Consider the following 20652-nt stretch of genomic DNA (forward strand, 5'->3'; position numbering starts at 1 on the left):
ACTTCAAATGAACAATGAACCAAATCTGAACAAAAGGGGCAGTGCAAGTTAGATTTTCTCCCTCCCCCAAAAAATATAGTGGTTTTCCACTCCCATCCCTAATTTGCTTAGTACTACTTCCAAAATTCTTTCTTTTTGACTAAAGATTTTAAAGCTTTTTGGTGTCATGACCCCCCCTCGCCGAAAGTCTGGGGAAACTAATAGACCCCTTTCTGAAAACAGTGTTCTTAAAAATGCACAAAATAGAATACATAAGATTGCAAAAGACACCAATAATAATGGAATATAATTCTCAAAATAAGTCTACAGATCCCAGATTAAAATCCTCTTTTCTAAATTGTATGAAATAAATTTTTTCTTGCTTTTTAATTTTTTTTTTTTAATTTTAGAAAGGTCTTATTTATTTTGAATTTTACAATTCCCCCCCCCCCAATCTTGCTTCCCTACCCCTACCCCCCACAGAAGGCAGTTTGTTAGTCTTTAGTCATTCCAATAGTATGCATTGATCAAGTTCAATGTGATGAGAAAGAAATCATATCCTTAAAGAAGAAACATATAGTATGAGATATAGCAGAATTACATAATAAGATAACATATATTTTTAAATTAAAGGCAGCAGTCTTTGTTCTTTGTTCAAACTCCACAATTCTTTCTCAGGATACAGATGGCATTCTCCATCTCAGATATCCCAAAATTGTGCTTGATTGTTACCCTGTTGGTATGAGTAAGTCCATTAAAGTTGAACATCACTCTCACGTTGTTGTTGGTGCACGATGGTGCACAATAGGGTGCACAATGTTCTTCTGGTTCTGCTCTTCTCACTCAGCATCAGTTCATGCAAATCCTTCAATTTTAAGGCTCCTATGAAATACAATTTTAAGGCAAGGTTAGTCATTTTTTGAAATCTTCTTATATCTTCTATTCTAAGTTATACCTAGAATGAAAGATATAAACATGCTAATGCAAAGGCTTCTGGAAGGAATTAAAAAAAAACAATTGAAATAAATGTCATGTATCTCATCTTCTAAGAGACTACTGAACTGAAAAAAAATCTGTTTAGGATAGATGGTGGAGTCATGGTTGCAAAAACTATTTTCTGTCTTTGTTCTGTCATTAAGAATTGTGAGCATACTATTTGAAGCCTAGAAATGTCATTGTGCTTGGTAATTAGTTCAGCTAGGCAAACTTTGTTGACCTCAACAACAGAAAACTTATTTTTATCAATCCATCATTTTAACACTATGTTGTAAATTAAAAAATAGATCTCTGAAAAAGGCAGATTTCACTTGGAATCCTTTAGTATTTTAAATAACTTCCTTTGATGAGTTTATTGAAGAAAATCTTTGATAGTCTCAAAAGAGCTTGAAAACCAGAAAATAGATGATAAATAGATAGCTAGACAGGTAATGGGGGTGGGGGTTACAATGGATAGAGTATGAGACCTGGAGTCAGGAATTCCTGGGTGCAAATCCAAACTCAGACATTTAATAACTGTATAACCTTGGGCAACTCATTAAACCTATTTGCCTCAGTTTCCTCATCTATAAAATGAGTTAGATTAAGAAATGGCAAATCACTCCAGTATCTTTGCCAAGAAAACCCCAAATGGGATCACAAAAAGTCAGATATGACTAAAATGATTGAAAACAACAAGATAGATTTAAATAGATAGATGGTTAGATAGATACATAGATACATACACAGATACATAGAGAGATAATTTATTAGGCAATGTAAATCAGAAAGGCTTATATCCTGAAAGAGTTTACATTCAAATGGAGGAAGATAATATGAAATGGACCTGATAAAAGTTTGAGGAGAGGCAGGAGATGAAATAAAGTGGAAATTACCTCAGTTATGTATACATTAAGGTGAAAACTCATCTATCAAATCTTAATGTCCCAGAGGTAGAATCAGGGGTATGCTGATATACATATATATATATATATATATATATATATATATATATATATATATACATATATATATATATATATATATATATATATAATATATATACTCAAAGTGACTCTTTGAAAAAGGCAGGAAAATGTGTAAGTGACATACTTGGAAGTTTAATCATTAATACTTTTCCCACCACTTTCTTAGGCAAAGACGATTAATAAAACAATAAAGCAAGCTCTTATTTGTAGTATTTGCTGATTACTGAGGTGAAACTACTCATACAAAAAGAAAAAAAAAGAAGCCAATATAATGTTTTTATAGTGTAAAAGTTAAGACTTTTATTACTCCAGAGCCAACTTTGGTCGCAAAAATTACACAGTATTCAATCTTCTATTATTGATCTTTCTATTTATATTGTCCTAATTTTTATGCAGTTTTCCCCAGGCTTTGCTTACTTCACTTTGCCTCAGTTTCTTTGAATTCTTCAGTCATCATTTATGGCACAGCAAGATTTCATTACACCTATGCACCAACATTTGTTTAATTAGGTACCATCTTGATAAGTAACCATTATTTTCCAATCCTTTGGTCCTCCATAAAGTGCTACAATGAACATTTTGGTATACATATCCCATTCTGTCTTTGACCTCCTCTAGACAGATATATACCTGAGATTTTTCTTAGATATCTAGACATTTTTAATGTTTAGAAAGAACAATTTTAATTTCGATAAAAAACACTAAGGAAGAAAAGTACATTGGAATTTCAACTATAAGAGAAGGAGAAAACAAAGTACAATAATGATGAGGCACACATGTAAAGGACACATATCGTTAAGACTTCTCAGGGTGCCTTGTCCTATGTCTCTTTGGAAGTCTACTAAGTCTCTGGGTAGAGAGTGCCAGACAGGACAAGACAAGCTGCTTGACCACCAGACTTTTCTCAAGGTATAACATCTTTGCTGGATCCATAGGTCTCTTGCGCTTGCCCTTCCATGGACAGCTGCAGTTTTTTCTACCTTTAACCCTGGTTAGGCTGTGTGGGTACTATGCCCTCTTTATTTAGAGTATGATTGTGCTATTTTCAAAAAGACTGTTACAGAACTCTTTAAACTTAGTACTGCAGAACAACAGGAACTTCCCTTTGATTCTCCCAGACCTTCAGCTCTTAAGTTATCTTTTCAGGTCAGAGGTGGGATATGACTTCGACTTTTCCTGTCTACTTCACTCAAAAACTCCCTCATTCCATAAGACACTCCACGTTGCCTTAAGGTAATGAGAAATTTCCAATCCTAAATTCCTTTGGGAATTTAATGAATTTATTTACATATTTATATTGATATATTTACACAAAGTTATGACTGCAGCTTGTGCCCAGTATAAAGCATTTCCTTTTCATTATTTTCCTGTTCTCTTCATATGAAATTATATTATTTAAGCCTCCACCTTTTCTACAATGGAGAAATCTATTTAGCAACTGAAGGTTTCAACTTTTGCTACAGATATATACATATATATTTATGCATGATATATACACATGTATATATGTGTGTTTATATATGTGTGTGTGTATATAGAGAGAGCTAGGTGACTCAGGAAATACAGTTACATATCTGAAGTCAGGAAAACAGCTTTCTGAATTCACACCTGGTCTCAGAGATATATTAGCTGTGAGACCCTGGGCAGGTCACTTAACCCTGTTTCCTTTCCTTTTCTTGTGTGTAAAAATGAGATGGAGAAGGAAATGGCTAACCCAGTATTTTTACCAAGAAAACCCCAAATGGAGTCAAAAAGAGTTAGATATAACCGAAATGACTGAACAACAGCAACAAACACATATGTGTACCTACCCACACATACACATTGCAGATATGTACACACATATTCATGTACATTTATATATATATGCAGACCTGGTCTTAGAGTTTTCAAATTGCTTTTGCAAGTCTAGCTACTAGGTTTCACTCATTTCTGGCTACTTTCATGCTATAGGAGAGAATATGTATGACAGTGGAAAGAATATGCAATCTGGCATATGATAACCTGAGTTTGAGTTACTATTCCAGTAGAAACTTTCACTCTTCAGTTCTTAGGATATGCTCTAAGAATTACTCTAGGTTTACTCTAAAATCGGTGTCTATAGAACATTTCAAATTAATAGGTTGGTATACTACCAAACTGGAAAGAGGTCATTTCTAATTTCAGGAACTTGTTTGTTGATAAACTTATTATCACGATACTTTGCATATAAAAATCACTTAAGTGGGTGATGAATGAATGAATGATTGCATAAATGGGAATGAGATGAAGGAGCACTAAGTCAAAAGGATGAGAATCAGAGGAAGGGTATCTTGCCTACCCAGATACAGAGGCAATATTTTCTACCTTGTAAGTGGTAAGTTTGACTTGGTGAATAGCCAGTTAACAAAATTGATGAGTTCTTGCATAGAAAGACAAATGTTTCAGGAAATGAAGTATCAATCTTACAGACAGTTTTTCTAAAAACTCATCAGATTGCTATATTTTCAGCCTCCTTCCCACACTTAATGTCTTACTGATGCTATCTGACAGCATGTGATGACAGTGAGCAACAGTGCTAGGAATACATACAGTATGTGTTAGGGACATGTTTCTCATTTAAATGAAAAGTCTTGCTTGTCCTCGGCTTGAAATCATACTCTTTATTAATTTCTTTCAGGTTGGGAATACTAATGACAGTCCTGAAGCAATTTGATTGTTGATGGCTATTACTACAGAAAAATATTTTCAGTACAGGATGTTAGATTGAAATTTTAATGGATGTTTTATAAATGTGGACATGACATGTTTGAAAATTAGGAAATAGATTATATAAAACACTTTTATTATGCTGTTCCCCAGCTCAAGAATATATAATAGCTCCCTATCACAAGAATCAATGCAAAAATTTCATCTTGGCAGGCAGTGTTCTTTACATTTGTCTCCACTTTACCTATCCACTTTAATTTTTAATCTTGGGGATAATTGGGCTAATTTTTCCCCTAGCTTAAATTCTCTAAGTAGTTTATACTCATTCCTAACTCTAAGCATTTGCTCAAGCTATAATCATCCCCAAAATGTCCTTTCCAGCTCTTTTAGTTTCAACAATTAATCTTTGTTAGTCAGGATCCTTGCTACTATATAGTCAGAGCATAAATTTAATTTAGAAGCTTCTCTTCAACCCACCCTTACCACATATCTTAGAAAGTTCTCTCCCTTTCTCAGCTCCAATGTGCTCTAAAATACTATATGTCTATGAACTGTTGTAAAATGGGGTATTTTAGAGGATAATTGAGAAACCCTCAGAAGAATAATTTTATATATACAGATGATTATGATTTTTACCTTTCAATAAACAAAAACATCTAGATTGTTGAATGCCCATCATACTAAAATGACTAACTTGATAATCTAATCTAGAGATGCTTCTATTGGCTTCTCATTTTCTTGGTGCTTAGAAAAATAAGTCTCATTGCTAAAATAAGTCTTTGTATCTTCAAGTTTTCACATGTGACTTGCTACTAAACAATCAAAAGTGATGAACTGTTTCGACATATTAAAATGTAAATTTGATTGAAGAAAATAACCTGCAAAAATTTATGCTGCATTATCTCTGTGATTAAATGTTACTTGTTTCAAAGCTAATGTTTCTGACACTTTCAATTATAGCTTTTGTAAGTTTTATTCCACATCATTTAATCTATTTTATTCAACTTTTTTGTTTAGACTTCACATGATATATCTGTTTAGTTTCTATATCCAATACGAATGCAGCAATAATCAATGCTCAGTTTATAGATCATTTATTTTCTATATAGAGAATGAACTTTGTTTTTAGTTGAATCTTAAAATCCTAAGACTTAGAAAAAGATATTGAGTTTCCTAACATCTGTTCTTACTCTCTGTTTTTGTAAGAGGTTAAATTAACTGAATAACATAATTAAAGTAGCAAAGATCAAATCAACAGGGCTCATCTAATAAAATCATAAAAGTCTTTATGTGATTAATAATAAGGATTTTATTTGTCCCTTTGTTGTTTCGATTAAAAATTATGGGGATGGGGCAGCTAGGTGGCGCAGTAGATAGAGCACCGGTCCTGGAGTCAGGAGTACCTGAGTTCAAATCCAGCCTCAGACACTTAATAATTACCTAGCTGTGTGGCCTTGAGCAAGCCACTTAACCCCACTGCTTTGAAAAAAAAAACTAAAAATAAATAAATAAATAATTTTTAAAAAATATGGGGAAAAAATAAAACAAGCTGTTGTGGAACCATACTTGAAATGTTTACATGTACATAAATTTGAAATGTCAAATTCAGTAGTGTATATTTTTTTTTTACATCAGTTTCCTTTGGGAAAAAAAGTCTTAAAATTGAAGTCATTTAAAACAATTCCATCTTGAAGCTGATCTTAAATGATCTTTCTTTGTTCTTTGTTTCTTCTAATTTTATGGGGGGGGCACCATAAATGCAGTGCATAAATGATCTTTCAAAACTGGGAGGCAAAAGGCTGTTCAATTGCACTCATTTGACCCTAGTTTACCTGGGTATTTCTTTGTAATGTGAGCTCTGCCACCTTGTGGTCAGTCGTAGAGCTGAACTCACCAAGGGAATAATATTGGCAGGAGAGGAGAGTTCAAACAATGGAGGGGTGATGGTGTGAGGGTGAAGACCAGAATTTTGAAATCAAAATCTATCACATTTTATTGAGTGAAATGTACTGCAACCCTCAGGGCAATTATGAATCTAGAATTGTTCCTGGGAAGGGAATAATAACAGTTGGCATAAATGGTGATCTTTACAAACATTTTATTTACTCTTCACAGCAAGTATGTGAATAAAGTACTATTTTTAGAGTAGATTTATGATTTTTTTTTATCAAAGTAATTCAGTTGAGAAACTGACTTTACCAGCCTGTTTTTGTTGCTGTTGTTTAGGAGTATCTGACTCTTCATCACCCCATTTGGGTTTTTCTTGGCAAAGATAGTAGAGTGCTTTGCCATTTCCATCATTTTACAAATGAGGAAACTGAAGCAACAGGGTAAAATGACTTGCCCAGGGTCACATAGCTCATAAATGAGTGAAGGCAGATTTGAATTCAGGTCTTGCTACTCCAGGCCCAGAAATCTATCCACTGCACCACCTAATTGTCCTATCTTCTACCAATGTATATGATAAAAATAGCTAACATTAGTATAATGTCTATTATGTACCAGGCATCATCCTAAGCACTTTATAATTATTACTCATTTGATTTTAACAACAATCCAGGGTAGTAAGTGTTATTATTCCATTTTACAGATGGAGGAATCTCAAACAAAAAAGAAGTTGTGACTTACTCAAGGTCTTATAGCTGTTAAGTCTCTGAGGCTGGATTTGAACTTAGGTCTTCCTGATCCCAAGCATGGTGTGCTATAGCACTCTGCATTTTATAATCTTAAATTAAGGTTTAATGAGATACCTAAGGTCACATAATAACAAATAATATAGGAAGAAATATTGAGAGAAATGTCCTTACTGGTTATTGAAAATCCTTTGAATTAGGCCCATTTTATAATAAAGGCATAAAAAACTTGACTATTTGTAAAATGGAGTCATTTGCTACAAAGGGAGAAAACACCTTTGAGTCTATTTAGCAACCATATGTATGATTTCTCTCTCTCTCTCTCTCTCTCTCTTTCTTTTTAAAAATATCCTTAGTTTTTGATTACATTGGAACTTATAGTCACATTGATCCTGTGTCAATTTGTAGAATAGATAATGTGAAAAATCTCATTGATTTCTATTAAACAGAGGGCTTTATGATCTACTATATCACATGTTTTCACCATGGTGGTGATAAGACAAAGGACATATATCTATTTATCTGACTTGGAGGGACTATATACCCATCAAGAGTTGCATATCTGTAAAATTTAGATTTCAGAAGCAAATAATTTACAATAAAACCAGAATGAAAGATAAAACAAAAATGGTTGAAAAGACTTATCTATTTTATTTGATTCTTTTTAATTGTATATTATTTTCATTTCTCAGTTTTTCTAATTTGTCTCCTCATTACTTACCCCTTTAAAAATTATTCTATAAGTCTCTCAATAGGGATTATATATTTGTTAAGATATAGGTTTCTTTCTGCATGTAAAAGTTATTACCTGTTTGTTGAGAACTGAGAGGCATGTTTCATCTTATTTTTTTGAATTTGTGTTTTACCATTGCTTTGATCAGAGTTCCAAACAGTTTTGTAGAACTGCTCGTTCATTAGTTAGTATACCTGTTTTTCCACTGCCCTTCAACATTTGTCATTTTCTTCTTTTTTCTTCATTGCCAGTCTGATGGTGTGTGGTGCACTAAATTGCAAATAATCTTCATCTTAACTCCATTATGTAATTGTGATTTATTTTCCCTTTTTCCTTCTTTCTTTCCCAGCATTTTAGGGAAAGCTATCTCTCCCTTTCTGTTTTTATCTTCTCCTAAGAGGATTAAAATAGAATATAACTGCCCATAGAGCCTCTGTCATTAACTTTTCTCTATGACCCTTAAAAGGCAAGATTTCAGTCCCACATATTCTTTTTCGGTTCCATAAATGTGTAATTTTATTTTTTTTCTTGACATCTTCATTTCTAAATGTCCATTCAGTTTTGACTTTTTTTTAATTAGAAATTCTTGAAAATCTTCTATTTCATTAAAGATCCATTATCCTTCCTGTAGTATTATACTTAGTTTTGCCAGTCAGGTTAACCTTGTCTATACTAAGGTATCTATCCTTCTTGCCATTTTTCTCTTTTTAACTTTTCCATTCTATATTTCTTATTTTGTTTTCTCCAGGTACTTCAGTAACCAAGGCACTTTTCCCCTTTCTGAGACCTTACCTGAACTTATAGCATTTCTATTCTCTTGTGGCCCTTTCACAAACACAGGTATTTCCTTAATGTTTTTGAAGTTTTCTTTGGCTTCAATGAAGGATAGAAGATCTATGAGTCACAAAGAGTCAGACAAAACTGAATGACTGAACAACAAGAAATGGAGGTGTTGAGGTGATGCTGTCTATCCTTTAGTAATCTCTAAACCCCTAATAGAATACGTAAGAAAGAATCTGGAATCCTTATTCTAGCTCCCCAACATTTTTCCCAATGTATATAATTTTGACCTGCGATGACCAACTGTGTGGGTTTGTACTTTTGGAACAAAATATTATCATGCATCTGTTATTTTGAATGATTGCAAAATATTTAAGTAAAAATAAAATGACAAAGCCATATAGGATATAAAATAAGGAAAAAATAAAAAATACCACCATGTATTTTTGATTGTTATTTTTTTATTTTTTTTCAATAGTTTTTAACATTCATTTTTCTGTAAGCTTTTGAGTGAAGTTGCATATTTTTCTGCCCCTTTCTCTTCCCTCCCCCCCCCCCTCCATGACAGCAAATAATCTGATACAGGTTATACAGGTACAATTAACACCTTGCATTTTTAAAAAATTACTTTTAGACATAGATCATTTCAGTTTCTTGGCAGATACACATTAAGTCTGGAGAAGAGCTATCTTGGATCGCTACAACTATGTTGCCAGGACCTAGTCTCTCTATGTCTCTTATTTGAAATAACTTCAAAGTGCTATTGGATTGCTGTGAGTAACATACTGAATTCTGTTCTCTAGAGTTTACCTGAAAAGATCAGAACGCATCAATTCCCTGCCTGGTTCTCTAGCTGTAATCTAATATCTGAGTGGCAGCTAGAGCTGAGATTTCTGAGGTATGTGGCATGAAGTTAAAGATTTCTTCTATCAATTGACAAAACAATTACTATAATTTGCCTCCAGGAGACAAAGGGAAGAACAAATTCCTGATGGGGTTAAGAATTTTTTTCCCAAGGAGGCATTTATTATAATTATTATTTTTATTGCTACTCCTAGTATTGCTAATAGTTAATGCTGTTACCATGGAGTTTAAAACTATCTGGTGGCACTGATTGGCAAAAAGATGAATGTTCTTAATAAAGAACATACAGTTAAGGGAAAAGAGGTTTTCAGGGAGACACCTAGCTGGGGCATAAGTTGTTACTTTCATGTTTTAAAATACTTAAATGAATTTTAAATTATTCTATAAATTCAGAGAGTGTCTGAACAATATACAAAGTCTATTTAGTATTTGCTGATTTTGCAGAAAGAAAAGAAAGAAAATCATTAATTTCTATTATTTGAATTTTGCATTTATGTTTCAATACATCCAGGCTTCTCAAGCAGTTGGACTACCCAAAGACACCAAGGTATATGTAGTTCTTTAAGTGGGGGAATAAAGTAATACTTCAGAAATAGGGATGGCCTAGAGATAAAGCCAGTCTTGGCACTGCCATTAAACTGAATGTGTGATAAGTGTGTGATTATAGAGGTCTAAGAGAGGAACCCTATTTGGAAAAGGGAACTGGCATATATGGGTGGGTTGGAGGAGAAATTTAGGATATCCATGTCTCACCTTACTAAGATAGGTAAGGTATGGAATATCTATCTTTTAGAGTCTCCTTGAATTAAAGCAGAACCAGTGTGTGGGGGGGAAATAGTGTTGGGGTCCAAGATTTCATCTATCTCAATATTTGGAATGATCACAGTTCTTTCCTCTTCCTGCCCCCCCCTTCCCCCATCCCCAGGAGATAATCTTTGTGATTTGTAGGGGGAAATCATTCTCTGATGGCCAAATTGATGAAGACTTTTTCTGAGATTAGTCAACCTTGTCTTCAGATGCCTGCCATTCATGCATGTGCTATTCCCAAAGTCTATTAAATTTGGTTGGCCCTGCCAGAGATTTCATTTTGCAGGTTTAGTCTTCAGTAATCCAGGGTTACCACCATATCACAAGAATATCTTCTAATTATAATAATCCTAAGGGAGGATTTCCTTAGGGGTCAATCATTATAAATGGAATTTTAAAGCTCAGTATATGCTTGATTGAAGCATATATTCCATGGATGTTCTATAAGTTTGTCTCTTAACAATAGACAAAGCACAACACAAAAAAAGACTTCAAGCTTCAAAGAGTTCTGTGGCAGAAATCTTACTGAGACAAAAAGACATTATTCACATGACAGATGAACAGTAAGCCCAACCACTTCTAGGGCAGCTAGGTGGTGCAGTGGATAGAGCACCAGCCCTGGAGTCAGTAGTACCAGAGTTCAAATCTGGCCTCAGACACTTAATAGTTACCTAGCTGTGTGGCCTTAGGCAAGCAACTAAATAAATACCTAAAAAAAAAAAAAAAGATACAGTTTTACTGGTCTTTAGTTCTGGTTTCCCCTCTTTGGATTTTTACAAGACAAAAGATACTGTCCTCTCTCCCATAGTTCATGGATGGCATTTAGGCAGAAATGTCTAGATTTCTTTGGCAACAAAAATTAACAGTGGTATTCACTGAACTAACAGACAGCTATCCACAGCAAGAATCCAGAAGAGACCAAATGATCAATTCTAATTTGAGAGTGCAAAGCCAAATTCTATATAGGAGCATGTTTGAATCCTGTTTGAATTCCCTGCCTGTTCTCAAAAACAGTTGTCATTTAGCTTTGAGGTTTATGCTTTTCTATTTCTGGGAACAGATCAGGAAATGAGCAGGCCCACTTATAGTTGAGTTTTTTCCTCCTAAAGAAAATTGATCAATTAAGAAATGGAAATCAAAGCACTAAATCTAAATGTACATCCTTACAGAGTCAATTTTAAGTAGAATTCACAGAATTAAATATAAACAGCAGAAAAATACATGAGTAAGCAAATTTCAGAATGCTTTTCTTGAATCTATCATGTCTCTTTCACTGGTCTTCAAAAGATAAGGTACATATGGGATTGGAGGAGGAAGGCAGAACTGAACCTTTTTATACTGCACTCCATTCACACTGTCTGAACTGATAGTGTCAGCATTTTCTAAAATAGTCTCCATAAATTCTCCTCTGAAAAATTGTTTTTATTGTCCTTCAAACTGATCCTCTTTACAAGAATTTCACATATGCAGGAAAAATGCTTGATATCCTTAGATTTTTTCCACAAGTTTGTTTAAAACAAAACATTTAAAATTTATTGAATAACCTCAAAGACTTGTGGATATTGGTTTACTTTTTTTCAAAACTTCAATTGTGATTTCATCAGTCTAGAAAACTTTCAGTAATGATATTCCCTCTACTATTCAATGCTGGTCAGTTATGGATTCTGCCTGGGCCAGGGGCAATGAGAAGTTAATTTCTTTTTTCAGTAAAGAAGCAAAAAATTCAAAAAAGTAGACACAAGATTTCATCAATGCAGTGAGCTCTTAGAAAGTAATTCTCTCCACCTGTGAGGATTGCCATTTTTCTCTATGGCTTATCCTAGTTTCTAGGGGAAAAAGAAAAAGAAAAAAAGAAAAAAAAATGCATGGTTTGTCCTTTCTAAATTCTACCTTCAAATGGAAATTAATGTTTAATTTCCAGGAACAGATGAAAACCCAACTACAAATTTAAAGCATTCCCATTACTGGATATAGTATATACTACTGAGATATATTGGGGTAGCTAGATGGTTCAATTGATAGAGAGCTGGTCCTGAATAGTTTCGATATATGGTGATAAAAGCCTTCACCAGAGTGGTGGCAGTTTTAGGAAAAAAAGGGGGAAAGTATAAAGGAGATGTTACAAAGCTAAAATCAAGGACTTGGCAATAGATTTGAAATGGTTCAGTGAAGTGTGACAGATGATATCTACATTGTAACTAGGAAGATGATAGTGCTTTCCACATTACTAATGAAGTTCCAAAGGAGGGAAAAGTGAAGGAAAAGAAAATGGGTTCAGTGTTGGACATTGAGTTTAAGAGATCCGTGAGATACCCAGTTTGAGATGTCTTATAGCAATTGGAGATGAAAGTCTGGAGGTTAGGAGGTAGATTAGACCTAAATAAGTAGATTTGAGAATTATTTATAAAGAAATAAAAATTAAATCATGGGCGCTGATGAGATCACTAAAAGAAATAATACAAAGGCAGGAAAAAAAGGACCAGGATAGAGCCCTGCTAGACATCCATCAATAATGGATGTGAATTGAATGAAAATCTAGCAAAGGAGACTAACAAGAAACAATGGATAGGCAGGAGGAGAACAGAGAGAGCAGTGGTTACAGAAACCTATGGAGAAGAGTTATTAAGAAGAAGATGCGAGGCTGCCAAGAGGTCAAGATGGATGAGGAATGGGAAAAAATTTTAAATCTGGCAATTAAGAGATCATTGGTAACTTTAGAAGGAATAGGATAAGTTGAATGATGAGGTCAGAAGTCAGACAGGAGAAAGGAAAGAAGAGAGTGAGAAGAAAGGAAGTGGAAATATCGATTGTAGATAACCTTTTCAAGAAATTTAACAACAAAAGGGAGGGTGTGAAATGAAAGCTATTGAGGATGAATGGATCAAGTGATGGGTTTTTGTGAATAATGGAGACATGGAAATATTTGCAGACAGGCAGGAAGCAGCTAGTAGACTGGGAGAGAATGAAAGTAAGTGAAAATGTGGAGGTAATAGAAGGAGCAATCAGCTAAAGTAGATGAGATGAAATCAGATTACGTGCAGGTTGAAGACTTTACCCTGGTGAGAAGAGCCATAAAACTGGTTAGTTAAATTTGATCTCAGCCTTCCTGATTAGAGGTCCAATACTCTTATTTACCTCCACATATAGTATCTACTTTGCCTTGAGTACTTCTTCCATACTCTCTACTGACTGATTTTCCCTCAGAGTCACTTCTCTTAGCAGGTGTTCCTATCCAAACCCACCAGAATTTTCTTCTCCAGTACTAAAATATTTTGGAAGAATAAGAAAAGTTGTATCTGTGCTTTGGGGTTAAGCTATCATATCTATAGGTTTATGCAAGACCTAGGACAAAGTTTTCTCCTTAGGAAAAATTATGGCTTGATCTTTGAAAACTGAAAGACCAGTTTAGAGTTCTTTGGACTTTTCTTCTCTATTTCTTTCTTTTTATCTTCTGCCTTCCTCCCTAAGAAGATAGTATAGAGGAATAGTTTTATATGGCTAATGGAATACTTCTGTGCTGCTTTTTTTTTGTGCTAGGAAATGAGTCTTGACAATATATTTTGATTTAGAAAACCCATTACAAAGTTTCCAACTGACTTTGAACCCCAGATCTATTTTGGAACACTCAAAATTGCCATTTGATTTCTGACTAGTACAAAAGGCAAGATGAAGTTTGACACTTGGTCACTCTCAAGCCGCTTTTTTCCCTGACTCCAAGTCTTACCATTAGGCTTCATTCCTTATTTAAGACAACTTGGAAAAATTTGCATCCAAAGTAATAATGATTACACACAGCTTCACTGTGCAGTACATTCTGAGGAAAGTGTTAATCATTCCAACATTACATGAATTCATTATTTCACAAATTAAAAATACTGACAATAAATTATAAAAATTTTCATTTTCAAATCCTTTCAAACATCTTTATTAAGATTTTTAATGTGAAAAACAGAATTGTTTAGGAGTTTAAGATGATTGATTCCATCTTAAATTATTCACAATTAGTTTCTATTGTATGAAACTGTTCTTCACAAACTATTTAGTAGCTCTCTTCATTTATTTATTCATTCCACAAAGATTTTTAAGTTTCTACAGAGTTTTGTAACACATTTCTGGGGAAGATATAAGGTGTAGATAAAAACATGGTCACTGTTTTTAAAGAGCAAATAGTTGAAGAATGATATCAATGTAGATAATTAACATATAGGACAATATATGTTTAAGTCATTAAAATGCAAATCGTTTAATTTCTTCCCAAGTTTCTGTAGGATTGATTAAATCCTTACAAAAAATTTAAAGTTTTACTACATGTATAAAATAACCTAATATTGTATTAATATTTTTTCAGAATTTCAGATTATGTAGTTCTCATGAAAAATGTTTTAGTTTTTTTTCTAATAGTTTGAAGGATATTTAATTGTGGGAATTCTTTGGGTTTTTTTTTTTGCTTTTGTTTTTTCCAATTCAGTTGTTAACATTTCAAAATTATTAAATATAATCAAACTGAAAGTACCTGAATGTTCAGGGCATAGGCATTTATAAGGAAGTTGGACCTCTGGTTAAAATAAAGTTGCAATTTTTAAAAAGCATCCAAGTAATGTATGGAAACATTGCATGCTCCTTTGATTTATCGCTGTAAAGAAGAAAAACAAATAGTTCATGATTCAACATAATTCCAGAACCTCTGTCAAGTTATTACATCTATTGATAAATAATATTTTATGGAAGAAAGATGCAAAGTGGAGACTACAGAAAAATAATATTACATCAGTTTGAAAAAATACCTTTGAATTTAGCCTATCCTTTGTTTAATGTTTCATATGTATAGAAAAGGCTGTTTTCTATTTCTCTATAGTATAGTAGTATAGGGATTTCTTTTCTCCATTACTTCTTAATGTTATAATCTTGCTTCTCTCTCACAGGGTAAGAAGATTTTGTTATAATGACATCTCTAATTTCCTAGCAGACCTTTGTGAGCCACTTTTATGTATTTTTAAAGAGAGCCACATGTGAATAAAAATAGGGGAGTTCAAATAGAAAAATTTGTAGGCTTTAATAAAGTCTTCTATTCAACTCAGGGAGCAATAGGAATAGAGTACAATGCAAGTCTTTGGGAAAAAGGCCAATTTTTCCAATGACCACTTTAAAACTCTACTTTATCATTCAATAATATATCTTTTCTAGGAAAAACAATTTTAAATAGCTCCTCTAGAAATAAAAGCAAAGCTTCTTTCAAATTATTGTCTGGATAAGATGATCTCAAATAATATATGATTTAGATTTCATATTTGTTTGATAAATGGTTTCCTTTAGATATTGAAAGGATAAAGCATGGGGGTGAGGTGAGAGAAGCACCATGTTCTGTGATTGCAAAGTCCTTTGAAGGGAATGATTTTACTAAAATGCTTTGACTATAACTTTAAATTCATGAAAGCAGATGAAAGGAGTTAAAATTCAAAGGAAGTTTTTCTTGGGAATATTTTAGGGATTGTTTTGGACATGGAAGCATAGAATAACATCTCAAATAAAAATTAAATTAATTGTATTATATAGGCAATGACTGTTTTCAATATGGATTTATTTCCAAATCAATTATCTATGTATATAGTCAGACCATTGACTTATTTAAGATCAAAATCCATACCAAGCTAGAAGTAAGAAAAGGAATGAAGAGATACTGAAAAAATTGAGTCAACTCCAACCCAAACTATGCAATAATCTGATGACTAAGAAAAGGTAAAGCATAAGGACAGAAATTAACACATACTAACATTATTTCCTAAGGACATTTGACCAACATTAAAATTCCCTGCAACAAGGATGACAAAAGAGATAAAAAAAAAAAAACTACCTCAGCTGGTAAATACTTACTCTCCTTGCAAGTTTAAAAGGCATAGTAACCAGGAGTAACACTAGTTTACATTAGTGTTTGTAAAATCTTGTGGAGAAGGAAAATAGTGGAAGATTACAGATAGTGTTGCCTTATATAGAACACTAGGGAACAGTGGAAAAGCAAGTTTAAAGAAATCTTGACAAGAATTCGACTAAATAAAGTTATCCCAGGATCATTTAAGGATTAAATTGGAAAACAATATGAGAAAAATATGAAACCATTATCACTCCATCCATGATGAAAAGATTTTTTGCATGTAATTCTTGACTTTCTAGCTCTATTACTTTGCACTTGTTTGTATGTCTTGGAATAGCTTTGTCCTGTCTCAGCCACGATAAGCTATGACCTCAAGAACAAAAATCAGATTTCTAGTCTTTTGGTGTCTCTGAACAAGTTTTATCTGTACTGTTATTGCTCACTAATTACAGTTGTCATCTTAAAGAGGAAGGTGTATTTCTAACAAGTGGTAATAGTATCTTTAGAATTTGGCCACAGGGTTCCCTTCTCTGTTTCTTGAAAGGCTGAAAAGAGCATGCACTTATCTAGGAAGAAAGATGAGTAGGCTATGTACTAGGTCACAAGAGATTTGTATTCTGTGAGGAGAAAGATGAATGCCATGTAAGTCATTACTGAGGGAGCTACAGAATGAAGGTAACAATAATTCTTTCTGCTGTCTAACTGGCTTCTCTTTGTCCTGCCTCTTTTTCTTGCTACTAGTAGGACTATAGGAACTTGCAGTAGAAATTAGGGAGGATCATTTCCTTTGAAAGGCATATTCTTGCAGAAGAAAATAAAAGGCATATATATGTATCTTAGGAGAAATAAAAAAACATAATATGAATATAAATTTCCCGAAGGACAACATAGTATCTTATATATACTTTCTTTCCATAAAATCTTATACACACACACACACACACACACACACACACACACACACACAAATAAACATTCTTCTAGAATTAAATTTACATGCTTATTTACATAGTGCTTTAAGGTTTCCAAAGACAATAACCTTACAACAAACCTATGAGATAGGACTGCAGATATTATTTTTTTTCCATTTTACAGCTGAAGAAACTGAAACTCAGAGAGTATAAGTAATTTGTTCAAGGTCACACAACTACCATACAGCATTTAAATCCTAATCTTCCCTGAAACTGAAGCCACGATTTTACTGCTATATCTTTTAAAAGCATGCAGATTTCTGAGGAATCTTGTAGTTGTGTCTGTAAATTCTCCCATCTTACTTATATTCCATGCCTCCTTGACATCTCTGTTCTCAGTATGCATATCAATAGTCATTTGTCTTTTAATGATTATTTTATTGGATTTTTAATTGCAAGTTTCTACCCGCAAAGAATTGTAAGCATTATTTCTGCTTTGGTTTTATGTCATGATTTTTGTGTGCCGAAATCATATCTTCTATTCTTTCATTCTCTCTCACAAATAAAGTTGCTCTTCAGTTTCTGTTTTGTATTTTCTGTCCTCCCTTTGATATTATAATCAGAATTTTTTTTCTTCACTTTACTCTTTATGGACCTTGCAATCATGAAAGATTCCAGTTCTCGTCATGTTTTCATCGCTTATTTTGTTGGCAATCTAACACAGAAGATTAATAAAACAAATAATGAAATCAAAATCTTATATGCCCACAGAAGATTGAATATCTATCCCAGGCAATCATTTCAAAGCAAATTTGCTTTTTATTCTCCCAAAGGAATTTGCTATTAAAAGATGCTTTCCCCAAAGAATGTAAGTCCTATCAATTATAAAAGTAGAGTTTTAAAATGGGTCCTGGCAATGGTCAAACTATATTTTTCCTTTCAGGGTTTCATGTCTGTTGTCACTGAATGAAGTCTTTATTCTTCAGATTTGCTGTTTATAAGAAATAAAGCAGAATCAGCTTCCATAAATCTGCTTGCAAATCCTGCTTGATTTGAAGTCAGAGACCTAAATTCAAATTTTCTTCTGTGATTTATTCTCTATGTGACCTTGGATCACTTTACTTTCTGGATCTCAGGTTCTACATCTATAGATTGAAGGGATTGGACTACATGACTAGATGATCTCTAAGGTCCCTTTCAGTACTAAATATATAATCCCATCATCTTAATTACCGTGTCACCATGGCAAGTTTCTCTGTGAGTGATTCATCATCTATAAAATGAGTAGTTTGGTAGTACTAACCATGTGGCTATCAGGAGGCTCAAATGAGGAAAAAGTATTTGGCACATTGAAAAGAGAGTTGAAAATCCCAAATGGGGTCATGGAGAGTCAGACATGACTGAATCAACTCAGCAAAAACAACAACATATAAAATAACCTATAAATACCCTCTATTCATTGTACAATTCATAATTTTCTTCTTTGGTCCAGAAATAACCTCTGTAGTGTCCTTGAGAAGTGGCTGTCCATTTTGAAAGTAATATGATTGTTAAAAAAATAGATGAACTTTAAAAAATGATTTCACCTGGAATATAGTGTTTAATAAATACTTGTTGATTAGAGAAAAAAAAGTGATATGAGCCTTGTTGACTTAGTAGGATGATGTAAATGAGTTACCCTGGTTGAAAATCTCATCAACTTTAAGTCAATATGATAATAAGTCTCTTCTAATGATAGACAGATCCTTGGAAATCATACTCTCCATCACAAGGCCCATTTCGCCATCATAAGGCCCATCTAGGAAGCCTTTGCAATTTGGTAGCACTTATATATTTGGTGAAAAAACTGTCATGGATTTTAGAAATGGAGACTTACTTGCAGAATATAATGAGGAATCAAGAGAAAGGCCTGTTGGGCAGCTAGGTGGTACAGTGGATAGAGCACCTGCCCTGGAGTCAGGAGTACCTGAGTTCAAATGTGGCCTCAGACACTTAATAATTACCTAGCTTTGTGGCCTTGGGCAAGCCACTTAATCCCATTGCCTTGCAAAAACCTAAAAGAAAAAAGGAAAAAAAAAGAAAAGGCCTGTTGTTATCCAGTCTATACTTGAAATTAACTGGTGGTGGGTAACTAACTGGAGCAGGGACTCCCTAAGATAGAAGGGACAGGCCATGATCAACTCAGAGAACTTATTTGCTTCTCTCTCTTTCTCTCTCTCTCTATAAATTGTAATATAAATGAGCCTGTGTTTTTGTGACATTGGAAGAGATAGTGATTATTTATTTATTTATTTACTTTTGGTTTCTAACATTCATTTTTTTATAAGATTTTGTTCCAAAATTTTTTCCTCTCCTTCCCCTCATCTACTCTCCCCAAAATGGCAAGTAATCTGTTCTTGGTTTTATCTTATATGTAATCATGTTAAGTATATTTCCACATTGGTCATGTTGTAAAAGAAGAAACAGAACAAAAGAGAAAAACTTCAAACCACAAAAAAAAAGTGTAATAGAACACTTAGATGTGAGTTCATACTCTAGACTTTCTCTGGATAGGGATAGTATTTTAAGATGATGACTCTTTTAACAAAACAAAACTTTTAAAATGATGAACAGCAGTTTGGAAAATGGATTTAGAACTCAAAGTAAACTCAGTAAGTTGCAGAAATCAAAAACCAACAGAATAAAGGTCAATGGGGTGAGTACATGATCATAAATTTGGAGTGAAAAAGCAAGCTGCAAAATATTAAAAGGGAAGTTACTTCACCATCTCACTCCATTTCTCAACAATCACACTGTTTATATATATATATATATATATATATATATATCTTTAGAAATCATCATATTTTCCTTCTCCAGAAAATTCATCATAGAGAAATCTCATCATATTGCAAAATTTAATCTGCTTGGTACCCTGTGCTCTTCTGATTGGATCCTTTTACTGAAGGGTAAGGCCATGGGCTCCAAAGCCTTTATATTTTTTCTGTTTTCTTTTTTGAGGCAATTGGAGTTAAGTGACTTGCCCAGAATCACAATGCTAGTGATGTGTCTGAGCCTGGACTTGAATGAAGATCCTCCTGATTCCAGGGTTCTGTACCTCATTGCTCCAAGGGCCTCTTTTTAAAAAAGGCCAGCAGAATTTTTCTCCCCATATTTCACTAGCTACACCACTTTTGGATTTCTTTGGAGCTCTCTATTGTATCTTTGCATCCTGTACCTTCTCTCTATCTCCTCCTTTTTCATTTTCCTTTTTGTATGATGTCTCCCCCCCCATCAGTCTATAAAGTCCTTAAAAGAAGGGACTTTTGTGTAATTGTTTTATTAATAAATAAATAATAAATAATTGTATTGATTGACTTAATGGGAAAAAAATCTGAGAAGAAAGTAAAGAAGAATTTATTACATCTCATCTATGGACCTATAG

The sequence above is a fragment of the Macrotis lagotis genome, chromosome 1 (assembly GCF_037893015.1).
Source record: "Macrotis lagotis isolate mMagLag1 chromosome 1, bilby.v1.9.chrom.fasta, whole genome shotgun sequence".
In the NCBI taxonomy this organism is placed as follows: Eukaryota; Metazoa; Chordata; class Mammalia; order Peramelemorphia; family Peramelidae; genus Macrotis; species Macrotis lagotis.